Below are 13,480 nucleotides of genomic sequence, written 5' to 3' on the forward strand. Positions count from 1 at the left end.
TCTGGGGCATTAATGTATAGGTAAAAGTAATCAAACCATACAAGCAATCCCATTTTCAACCAAAATATTACAGAATTTACCTAGAAATCTACCAAAAATTGCCTACAATTACCTGAAAAACATATTACATACTTTAATTTCTCTTCCCTTGCCCAATTTGGATACCATGCTTTTTTTCAGAGCATATGGAGGATTTGGAAAATCATGGAGTTTGAGATTTAAATTGGAGATAGTATGGCATGCCTTTATGTTGATGGGAATATTCTAACAGAGAAGGAAACACTATGTTTTAATTCATCCCTTGCAATATTAAACTCAGGCAAATGCCTTGGCTTTGAAGTAAAATTCTCAGAGTGAAAATTTGCCTAATTTTTAACTCCCCAGTCCATTCTAAGGGGAATACCATTTCCTCCTTCCACTGAAAAGTCTGCTCTTTATTCAGGTTAACAGGAAACACTATTTTATAGGCATGATTCTTCAAATTCGTAGATGAAGTTCCATAAATTATTTTCAAAATTTAGTCAGTTTGGCATGGTAACTCTGATGATCTTATTCTGATAAAACCCAACAAATGTGGGGTGCCTGGGTGGCTCAGTCAGCTGAACATCTGACTCTTGATTTCAGCTCAGTTCATGATATATGATCCCAATCAATCCGTGAACAAAATTAGTTGATAATTGTATATATTTTAGGTTAAAAAAGGAACACAAATTGATTTTTAGCAGTGCAGGGTATTTAAGAGATAAAAGAGTTCAGACTGTGATCTGTAGAAATCAAGGCTTCAAAGAAGAGTCTTTTGTGATTGGAAAATTTGGTTTTGATTGAGTGTCATATTTCATGTAAGGGTGGATCAATATAGGAATTATATCAAGGCTTTCCAAAATTGTACATATCTTTCATTATTTGCATTGTCTTTATATCTTTATTTTGCTTTGAATGATATTTTAATGCACTCATCATCAAACTTGCAATTTAACTCATTGTAAGGGTCAGTTTTTGCAAAATTAGAGAAATTTCTTTAAAAAGTTAAAAATGTTTCAGCCAAACGCATTTAAAATTGTATTGTGATTATCAAAACAATGTTACATTGTTATAGAAAATTTAAAATAAACGAAAAATATAATTAATAAGCTAGCCACTTTAATGCAACAAATATGATCAGCATTTTATATTCCTCAATAGACTTTATCACATGTATAGCTTTGTGACATGATAGTTGATGAGTAAATAAAACTCTGTGACTTTTTGTATACAGTGAGGACAGATACAGTATATAAATTCATAGATTTTAAACCCTTTTAATGAAGTCTTCATATCCATGTGAGTATGAAATTATTTTATTATATTATTAATTCTTAATTATTGTTAGAAACTTAGACAGCTACCTTTTTTCATTTGTGTATTTATATATATTCAAATGCACATAATTGTACATATATTTTATTAAAATGTTTTAAATTTTCATTGAGTATTCTAAAGTTTGGTAAATCTAAAGTAAACTCAACTAGACTTAACATAGCCAACACATTGCTAATGCTTTTACTTAGCACCTTTTTAAAATGACCTAATATCATATTTTTCTGTGTTCATGGAAAAACAAAATGAACAATAGGTGTAATCATAGATACACATACAAACACATCAAATTGTATAGTGACTTTTGAGATTGTACCATCCGAGTTTGGATTATACCATAATTAGTTGCCCTTTTTTTTTTTTAAATGATTTTTTTTAATGTTTTTTATTTATTTCTAGGAGAGAGAGAGAGAGACAGCGTGAGCAGGGGAGGGTCAGAGAGAGAGGGAGTCACAGACTGAAACAGGCTCCAGGCTCTGAGCTGGCAGTCAGCACATAGCCCAACGCGGGGCTCGAACCCACCAACCACGAGATCATGACCTGAGCGAAAGTCGGACGCTTAGCCGACTAAGCCACCCGGGCGCCCCAATTAGTTGCCCTTTTAAGGTAATGTGTATGAAAATAAATATTCATTAACTAAAAAGAAAACTAAACAAGTACTATTTTTTCTTAACTATTAAACAATTTACTTGAAAATAAGGATGTGGTAAGTATATTAAAAGTAAACAAATACTATCTTATTTTCTTAAAGAATGTTTCAGGTTTCATTACATATTTGATAGCTAGTAACGATACAGAAGTCAAAATACAGAATAATGGAAAAATTCTAAAACAACAGAAGAATTTTTTTACTGATTACATTTTTAAAATTACACTCATCACTTTTTGAAAAGTTAAGTATGAGAAAACAAAAATACTTCCTTATTTAAAGATATGTTTTCATAATCCTAAGCCGTCTCTTTAAGTTTACTAATTTGGTAAAAAGAAAAAAAAAATCAGTCACTCAGCCAAACACCTTATTTAAACAACATCAGACGTATTATGTAAACAGAATCTATAAGTTTCAGTGAAGTTTCTGGAAAAGTAGAAAATTGCTAGACACAGCCAAAATTTCTTCAGCTTCTGTATATTTTTCACAGCCTCTAAGACATAATAAAGCTTCTAAAACTACAGAGACCAAAAACAGGACTTACCTATACATTTTAATTCTTAATAATGAAGAGGTCTTTCCTTCTGCCTATCCAACTTCTCTGAGATTTCTACTCAAATGAATGACTCAAATGTATTATGTGTGATCTATGAAGGAGCTGAAAACAAAGGAGGAAATCCCACATAATTAAAATCTAACTTGCTAAACAAGTCTGAAGGAATCAACTGGAACCAATAGTATGACTTGTGGAATGGAATCAGAAAGAGGGAATTTCACAAATTAGTAAGAATTTTATTTATTTTGTTAACTTGTGACTAAACATAACAGGTGATAGGTATTTTGTTTTGCAAAAGCTTGCAACTGCTCCACATGCTCTAGTCACTTTTAATTCAAAAGGATATGACACTCTTGCCTGTGTTATATTGTTGTACACCTCTTTCTTTGCCACAGCAAGCTGAGGATGATCAGAAAATATTTTCCAAGCACTAATGGGTAGTACTACCTCCAAATTCCCCTTCTTTGTGATAAAATGCTGTTTTTCTCGTGGAATATGAGATAGAGATTCAGAGAAGTAATTGAATAGGTGTATATGTTGTGGGATAGGCAAACAGAACAGTTGGAACTATAATTGACTTTGGCTTTTTCTAAGTATGTCTTTTGAAAAAAATATTCTAACTCGCTATTGCTAGCAGATGAGTGGATAATAGAGCATAGAAAGAGTATGTGTGGGGTGAGAGTGAGGATAAAAAATATCAGCAGTGTTTGCATGCAAGGAAGAGCCCATGAAAATGCAGAGGCAGGAACAGCATGGAAGTAGAAAGGACATTTCTATCACATGTGTTGGGAACGAGTAGGAAATATATCTGGCAGGTTGTGCTGAGGTTACTTTGTGAGAAATACTGCATGCTAAAGAATTGGAATGTGTAATTGAATTAGATCAAGTATTAAAACTTAAATTTTAGTCTTGGCTTTTTCGCCAACTAATTGTGTAGCCTAAGAAGAAAAATCACTTATTCCTTTATGATTATCGTCAACCTACTAAGAAAGAAAGCTGAATCAGAAGATTTTAGAGGATTCTTTATCTTGTAAATCTATGCCTTTATCTTGTAAATCACTGATAGCTAATCATTAATGAATTCACTCCAGGACTTCAACTAGACAAGTGTTTAATTTCTTACACATTTTTTTATAAGATGCAAATCAGACAAGAGTGACAGGAAGGAGTGGGCTCCTCTCTACCCTTCACTTACATATTTCTATCAGATCTTATATCTCACGCCTGACATTCTGGTGATTGTTGTTTCTGGTTTTAGTAAAAACAATAAAAAATATTTTTAAAACTTTTGAACAGAGTTATCGAGACAAACCATTTTCATTTTATATGTTAATCTTTAAGTATTTTTAACATGTACAAGTTTTTATCATATAGTTATATTAGTGTATAACTTTGTATTATGCTCATTATACTTAATGTTATTTCTGTAAGCATACCCCTGTCTTATTAAATTTTTATTTCTAGTAGCTGCATATACAATTTTAATAGTTGTATACATACCTAATAGTTGTATAAAATGTACATTATAATTTTTTATTTTGATGTAATTTCAAACTGAAAGAAAACTTACAGATATAGTACATAGATTCATCAGTTATTACCAGTTTTAATGACTCTATTTGAAAGGGTGACAAATTTATCATAAAATACTAAAACCATCTCCCAATGTATTTAGATGTTTGTTTTACCTGTAGGTGATTCTTTTAATGATCGCCTTCACCTATATATGTTTTAGTTTTCACTACATTGCTAAATTTTTAATTGAAATAAGTAGAAAGGAAAAGTAACTTATTGGACCAAATTATATAAATATTTTAAGGGCTTTAAAAATTTACTTTTTTAAAAAATAATTTTTTCAAGGATATGAAGTAATCTTGTTTTTGTTGACAACACTTTCCCTCATTATACATGTTCTTTCTTCTCCATCTTTGATTGTCTGGAGTACTTAGCAAAGTCTTTTTTAGTGAGTAGGTGCCTAGTCAATATATATTACCTAAACGTCCAGTAACTGAATGTATTAATGCAGATCCTGGCGCCCTGTCATAGATTTACAGCAAAACTTGGGAGTGAGTCAGAGGAGTGGCATAGGGAAAAAAAAAAAAAAAAACAACTGCATTCAGTCTGAAAGTGACTTCCTGCTTGCCTGTGATGAGCTCAACACAGAAAAAGAAATGAGGCGTGACATTATGGTTTGTGAGGCAAAGGAATTGCTCTTAACAGGGGCTAGGTCAAAAGATGTTGAATCTTCAAATCCTCAGGGAGTGGTAGTGGGATAGGTCTTGACTCTTCTATTCTTAAGGGGCAGCCATTGCAAGAATAAAGTGTATAGGATGATGTTATAGAAAAAAATATCAGAATCTTCTTCCTCAATGCCATTGGCTTGATTTTATCACTCCAGTTTTGCATTTACAAAACCAAGACAACCTGACTTAGAAGGACTGACCTGGACAGGCTTCAGGGAGATAGAAGAGATCATGTTTTAGTGGAGAATAAATCATGCAGTGTACGATCTATCAAGATTGGTTCTTTTGCATGGCTAGGCTGAGGCAGAGAGATCCTGGTAAAAAGATTATCTCCAAATATGCAAATATGTGTTAATAACTCTTGCTTTGACAGATGTATGACTCATTGAATGGAGCCCGTCATAACAATATGAGCAGAGAAAACAACCAAAAAGCAGATGATCTAAGAAGGTGTGGACTATTGGTGTTTCTTTCAATTTAGAGCTTGTTTAGTCTTTAGGTTCAGGGCAGCACAGTAATATGGCTATGGTTGTTAATGTGTCATGACTCACAGAATTTTAACATAGATAGAAAAAGAAAGATAATGAATTTACCTACTTTTTGAAAGTTGTAAAATGTGATTTATTTTATTATTATTTTTTAAAATGTTTATTTTTGAGAGAGAGAGAGACAGAATGTGAGCTGGGGATGGGCAGACACACACACACACACACACACACACACACACACACACACACACACACAGAATCCGAAGCAGGCTCCAGGCTCTGAGCTGTCAGCACAGAGCCTGATGTGGGGCTTGAATCCACGAACTGTGAGACCATGACCTGAGCCAAAGTCAGTTGCTCAACTGACTGAGCCACCCAGGCACCCCATGTAAAATGTGATTTAAATAATCACATTAACATTTACTATAAATGTAAATTTTAGAATAAGCAGAAGAACCTAGATTTGATCCAGGTATATTCTAACCTCAAGGAGTATATGTTTCCACTACAAAGTGCCATCTGAATAGCCAAAGCCTTTGAAACATAGTGGGATATACTTATTCCCTTACTTCAAACTACCTACAAGTGACAATGTGTAAAATTAAACTTGGCCACACACACAAAATCCAATTATTACCTGATTTTTTTAGACCTCGGAAAAAGAGGTGGTTAGGTTATGAGCTCTGGATTGGTTGGTTTGCATATGAAGGACTCCATATTGTTTACTTCTGGGTTATTCTATCCACTATTCAGCAAATGTGTGATTTGGTAGTGTAATCTTTTACAAATATTTTCAATGTTTATTTATTTTTGAGAGAGAAAGAACACATGAGCACATGAGCAGAGGAGGGGGGAACAGCAGAGAGAGAGGGAGACAGAGAATCTGAACTGGCTCCACACTGTCAGTGCAGAGCCCGACACAGGACTTGAACTCAGGAAGTGTGAGATTTTGACCCAAGTGGAAGTCTGAGGCTTACCCAACTGAACCACCCAGGTGCCCCTACAACTATTTTAAGAGTATTTGAACCTCTATTCAATAGTCCAGTTTATTCAAATGAACATCAATGGGCAGGTTTTATATTGGTGTTTTACTCTTTCACCAAACTGAAATATATGACTGTAGAGAGGTACTTAAACAGGGCTTGAGGTCATTTGGAACCATGAAAGTGCAGAGTAACACCCTCTCACACAAGGTAACAATTCTAAATTACTGTCAGAAGAAGATGTACTTAAGTTCCTCTTTCTTGTTTTTGTTTTCAGTAATACTGATGCAATTCCACTGATTCATCCTCATTTATTTCTCAAGGCTTTTAGACCTTTAATACTATGATTTATACTTTTAATACTATGATAGTTGTCTGGGATTAGGAATAGTCTATAGTTATGGAACAGGGAGAAGCTATCCAGCTCACCCTGGAATCTAGTCTGTGTTTTCATGTCTGTGTATTTTTTGTCCTATGTCCTGTTGATCTGATCTTTTCAGAGATATCTAAAAAAGGATTTTGGATTAAATAGGTGATGGCATAATCAGAGTATGTTGTTAAGTTCTTTTTAAAATGGCCCAGTGAAAGGTTGTGTGAGGGAAAAACTGTTTCTAGAGTGCTTTTCATGAAAAGGCAGGTGTAATGTTTGTGCTTTTGCACCAAAGGCAATATTCATTGCATCAGACACAGTGGGAGAAAGGAGACAGAGCGGTTCTAGGCTGTGGGCATGACTCCTGACCTGGAAGGGGCTCCTCAGTGCCCGCCCAGACTCCTGGGAAAGCATGAGGGGCTTTGAGAGTTGGAGGCTCAGCCAGAAGCTTGTGCTGGACCACCATCATGTGTATGTGATGAAGCCAGACTCTTACTACTGAGGAACTACAAATGATCTCTCCATCCAGACATAATCCCAGCAAGATAAATGACACAACAGTTTTGTATGTGAGAATCATTTAGGTTAGTGACAAACATTCAAGGTTCCCCAGGGATTCCTTTCATACTTTAATGCCTTGGTCACTTAAACAAAGTAAAACAAATCTTCACATGGGAGGGAGGTTCTGGAACCCCAGGGTAACTGTGTAGTTTCTATAGATAATGACAGAAATTCCTCCAATCTCCTCCTGTAAGCCAACCCTGCCCTTTATCACTGAAACGGAAATCGTCTTTCCTCAGGGATCTCCATTCATAACCAATTCTCCAGGAAACAATTCCACAAAGATCAAATACCTTGAAGAAATATTATTTCTTCAACATTAAGCATAGTTCTAAGATTTATCAATATTCCTTTGATGGGAACTAGTGTTGTGAAGCCATGTGCCTAGACTTCCATGCTGCCCACTACCATAGTTACTGTCTCCGTTTTCTTTGAATGTGCTTTTGCTGAAGTAAACAGAGGATTTTGAGAATTCTTAAGTCCTCTAGCTGGAACCTAGAGGTTCCAGCTAAAGCAGATGATCCCTCAAAGTATACCAGGAGAATTCCTGTGGATAATAGTGTAACTGGATGCCAGGGCTTTCTGAGATGGCCCTGGGAGGCCCACCATACAGATGTGGTCCACTCTATGAGGGCCGTATAACTTGGTCAGGGAGGTGCTCCACCTAGTGCTTTTTCTGTACCATGATATTACCCTAGTTGATCATTATAGCCCATGCAAAATATTCAACAGGTTATGCAGGGATGCATACCACATAGCATCATCTAGTGTGTCTAAAACCCATAACACCTATTTTAAGACTGAGGACAGATTAGGGTAATCTGAGGAACGGTTGTTTGTTTCTTTGTCTCATTCCTGTAACCTGCATTTTATCTCTGATTTTCCCAGTCAACAGTAGTAACACTAACCTGGAAGTCTCCAGTACCCTCATGAGGCTGTCAGTCCTGTGCTGGGCCTCACTCCACACTATTGCCATCACTTTCGACAGAATTTTAACCTACATGATATTCAGCTATTCATTTAAGAAAAATACTTTTAGTTTTTGTTCTCTGCTTAAATCTACTGATAAAGAGTTTCAGCTTGATCATTAGAAAAAGATGTTTTATGTTTTCTGCCAACAACACAATTTAGCTCCAGAAGAATTCCCTTATACTAACTACATTGTGAGTTAGAACTCAGCATGCCTCTGTACTATTCAACCACATCTCCAAAGGCCTCTAATAGCTTTTAAAAAAATTGATTTTACATTTAGGGAAATTTTAGGTTTACAGCTAAATTGAGCAGAAAATACAGAGTTTCCATACACCCACTGCCCCTGACACACAGAGCCACCCCCACACTTACCACCCTGAGCCAGAGTAGTATATCTGTAACAACTAGTGAGCCAACAGTAAAACATCTTTATAACTCAAAGTCCAAAGTTTACATTTGGAATCACTCTTGGCATTGACATGCTGAAGGTTTTGACAAACATTATAGTTTGTACAGAATAGTTGTACTAATCTAAAAATCCTCTGTGCTCTACCTGTTCATACCTCCCTCCCTTTAATCCCTGGAAATCACTGATATTTTTACTGTTTCCATAGTTTTACCTTTTCAGAATGTCATATATTTGGAAATATATAGTAGTTAGCCTTCTCAGACTGGCTCCTTTCACTTAGTAATATGCATTGAAGTTTCCTCTAACTCTTTTCATGGCTTGATAGCTTCTTTCTTTATATGACTGAGTAATATTCCATGATATGGACCTACCACAGTTTATTTACCCATTCACTTACTGAAGGATGCCTTGGTTGCTTACAAATTTTGGCAACTATGAATAAAGCTGCCATAAACATCCATGTGCATGTTTTTGTATTGACGTAAGTTTTCAATTCACTTCTGTAAAAATACTAAGGATCACAACTGCTAGATTGTGTGGTAAAAATATGATTAGTTTGTAAAAATCTGCCAAACTTTCTTCCAAAGTGGTTGTACCATTCTGCATTCCTTTGGCAGTTCTATTATCACTTAGGAAATGTACAGACAGAAGTATCACTAACATTGTCTCTGGGGTATCAAGATCAGGTGCCAACAGTATGTCAACTGTGTGGCATCCTTAGGGATGCTGAATTTCCAACCATTTGGAAGACTACTATGTAGAATATACTCTCTGACTGTCCATATGGCTAGTGCCAGGGTCTAGAGGTCTGGTGAGCCCTTTTGAGGTCATAGTAACTATTAATATTTAGTTCCTAACTGTCAGCTTGAATTTCCCATTCACTCCCATTACTCCTTTCTTCCTCAGTTCTGCCCTATGCCTATTAATCAAGACCCCATTCTAGCTTAATCTACATCTCCCAATTATATTAACCTGAGACAGAAAACCCAAGTATATGAAGAGGTTACCAGTTAATTCCTATTGTTGTCTACTGAGAAGTGTACAGGCTGAAGATGCTACTGTATGTAGCAACCCACTGCCCAGCTTAGAAATGTAGCAAGCAATTTGGATCTTTCAATGAATAAAACTGAGATAGTACCTTTAATTCATCTACTATTAATTTTACAAATAATGTTAATGTTACTCTATTAAAATCTGCCTCATTTTGCCATTAGTTCTTCTAAGAATTAGATTCTGAATTTTCAAACTCTCCTTTGAACTTACTCTTTCAGACTTTTCTTGTTTCCATTTAAGTGGCTTTGTATCTCGATTACCCTGTCCACTGACTTTAATCCTCAGTTTTAAAAATCTTGTAAGATGGCTTTTGATATAGCCTTCACTCTAAAATTGTACCTCAGCAATTCTAACTTTAGCTAAAAATACCACAGTTGCAGACAAGTGGTTTTTCAGTTACTGAGTCTAAAATGTGGCATTTTTCTTCCAACTTGGATATTCCTAATATATACTTATAAATCAAAGGTCTTAATACTCTTGCTACACTGAGTTTCTCAGTTCTTCATTAGCCTATGAGCCCCAGAATCATTTCCATTAAGCATATTTTTGTATTTCTGTGTTGCATTTTGAGTACCCCCACTCCATTTAATTTAGAGACTACTGGTGTAGGAGAAGTCTTCTGAACTTTGAAAACAACAAAAATAGTTTTAAAACGGTAATCAATTAAATGTTGATTACTAATGGAAATGAAAAAGACAATCTTATATGGCTAATTAAAATCAATAAACCAAATATCATTTTTTAAAACTTTATTTTATTTCTGTCACCTTAAAAAAGTAGATACTGTGTATGTTTTGGTTTTATCTCTATTGTTTCCTATTAGGCAAATTCAACAGAGAAGGACCTTAATCAGAAGAATATAATCATGGATATCTAACAGGGCCGTTGGAAGTATTCAGATTTGTGAGGTCCATGGGAGAAAGAGGAAGAAAAGACAGTCCCTGGTAGATAAAATAAAAATGATAAAAGAGAATGGGAGATTTTTAGCCTCATTTCCAAATATTCCTATGAGTTTGGACTGTACGCATTTAAGGGAATATAGAGAACAGGTTTTGATTTAGGAGACTACCTGAAAGGCCACTATCATGCATGCTTCACTGTATTTTGATTACTTCTGGTGTAGGCAGGAAGCGGAAAGTCTTTAGGAATGCTCAGGAATATGCAAAGCAGGATCAGTATGGGTTGGAAGGCCACATAAAGGAAAGTGATGTGTGGGAAGCAGTTAACAACTGAGAACTGGGGTCTCTTACCTTCATAGGAATCATAATTTGTCTCTGTTAATTTATTCTTTCATGAAACATAATATATACTGAATATTGTTCTAAAATCCTGTGAGTGATATAAAAATGAATAAATCAGCCTACAGCCTTATGGAATTTAAAGTACATTTTAGAGGTAATACATGTACATTAAAACTACAATGCAGAGTAAAGTATGAGAAATGCTTTAGAGGGAGAACAAAAGAAATGGAGAGTAATTTTATCTGGATTGATAAATGTATTCTTGGTAGAGGTGATATTTGGGCTAGACCTTATAGAGTGAAGAGAACATTACATGACCAGAGAGGAGAATGTATTCAGTAAATAAAGTGTAACATTCAGTGTTAAGGACACTGAGCACAAGCAAAACAAAAAGTCTATTATTGTTAGCAGATTATAAAAGGTATCTAAATCCATGATGACATAGATTTAGACTCTTTTTGTCACGGAAAGAGGAAATCAGTGATGATTTGAGTGAGTGGGAATAATGTTATTGAATAGTATCATAACTGAGCTGCAATCTGCTAAATGGATAGAGTAGGGAGAAGCTGAAGGTGGGAGAGCAGTGAGGGTAGGGGAGAAAATAATAATATGTTAATAATTGTGGATTATTATTCTAGAATGTGGTATAGGCACTGCAGGTCATGGCCTGCTAGGTTTTGAAATTAACTTACTTTGTGGGGTGAGCATAAAAAAATATTGAAATAGAGGACATCCTGGGTTGCTCAGTCAGTTAGATCTGACTCTTGGTTTTGGCTCAGGTCATCATCTCATGGTTTCATGAGTTCAAGCTCTGTACTGGGCTCTGCACTGTCAGTGTGGAGCCTGCTTAGGATTCTCTGTTTCCTCTCTCAACCCCTCTCCCACTTGCACCGTCTCTGTCTCTCTCAAAATAAATAAACTTTAAACTAAAGTAAAATAAAATGTTGGGCACTTGGGTGGCTCAGTTGGTTGAACATCCGACTTTGACTCAGGTCAGGATCTCACGGTTTGTGAATTCGAGCCCCACACGGGCTTGCTGCGGTCAGCCTGTCAGTGCAGAGCCACTTCAGATCATCTGTCCCCCTCTCTCTGCACCTTGCCCACTTGTGGTGTCTCAAAAATAAATACATATTTAAAAAATAAAATAAAATAAAAGTTAAATATTCATTCCCTTTAAAAATTGAATTAGAATAAAAAATATTGGATTTTATTGCACTAAGTAACTATTGTTTTATGAAATTTCTATATCAATTTTTAATATATATGTAATTAGTTATGTATTTATGGAGCCGTGATATGAAATATATTTTCTACTGTGGATTGTGGTCAAGATAGAGAGACTATACTAGAGGCTGTATTTATAAAAGCCCATCTTTGTAGTAATGGTTAAGGGGGCTCCACAAATATACTCTAGTCTAGGGAAGAATATGAGAGAAATCCTTCAAGCACATTGTGTATTTCAGTCTGTATTTGAAATAGCCACTGACTTGTTCTGCTATTTCTTTTAGAAACACGATAATGAATGTTCAGTTTGATCAGGAAACCATAACTTTTGAATACTCAATATTATAATTTTGAGATATCTCTTACATTTCTAACAATGACCAAATGCCTTCAGAGCAGCAATTCTCAACAGGGAATAGTTTGCTCCTTCAGGGACATTTGTCAATGTGTGGAGATGTTTTTGATTATCACAATTTGGGAGGAGAAGTGTGTTGTAGACATCTAGTTGGCAGAGGCCAGTGGGGCTGCTAAATATTCTATCGTACACAGGACAGCCCCTCACAGTAAGGAATTATCTGGACCAAAATGTCAAAAGTGCCAAGGTTGAGAAATCTTACTTCAGAATCAAACTAGTTATTTAAAAGAAATGCAATGATTAAGAACAGTTGAAAGATTCATGCTAAGATTTGGCCCAACACAAATTCAGTGATATTATTTATAAAATGCTTTAATCATCATTTATTATTAGATTTAAAATGATATAACAATATTTACTTATTTGGGAGCCAGAATTATATGCTGCACAAAACAGTTTAACAATGCAAAGTTTATAACTCTAAGATCATTTCTTGAATCTTAACATTGAAAGTCAGAATTATGTATTACCACCCTAATATTAACTAATGTATAAGCCTATACATGTTTTTATATATGAAGAAGCAACTTTATCTTGAAGTGAGTTCAGAGAATTGGCAGCCAGCTGCCCAATGAATCATATCATTTAAAATTTTTACATTTAGGTCTATGACCATTTTGAGTTAATTTTGTGAAGGGTATAAGGTCTGCATCTAGATTCATTTATTGGTATGTGGATGTCCTGTGTTTCTAGCATCATTAGTTGAAAAGACTGTTCTTTCTCCACTGAACTGCCTTTACTCTTGTCAAAGATCAATTCGTTATATTTATGTGACTATACTTCTGGGCTCTCTATTCTGTCAAATTGATTTGTCTATTCTTTCACCAAAAATCGGCACACAATGTTTAGAGCAGCTTTAGTCATAATTGCCAAAACGTGGAAACAACAAAGATGTCCTTTGATGAATGGATGAGTGGTGAATGGATAAACAAATTGTGTGGTTCATCCATACAATGATAT

The sequence above is a fragment of the Hyaena hyaena genome, unplaced genomic scaffold, assembly GCF_003009895.1.
Source record: "Hyaena hyaena isolate Hyena2069 unplaced genomic scaffold, ASM300989v1 scaffold_846, whole genome shotgun sequence".
Classification (NCBI taxonomy): Eukaryota; Metazoa; Chordata; class Mammalia; order Carnivora; family Hyaenidae; genus Hyaena; species Hyaena hyaena.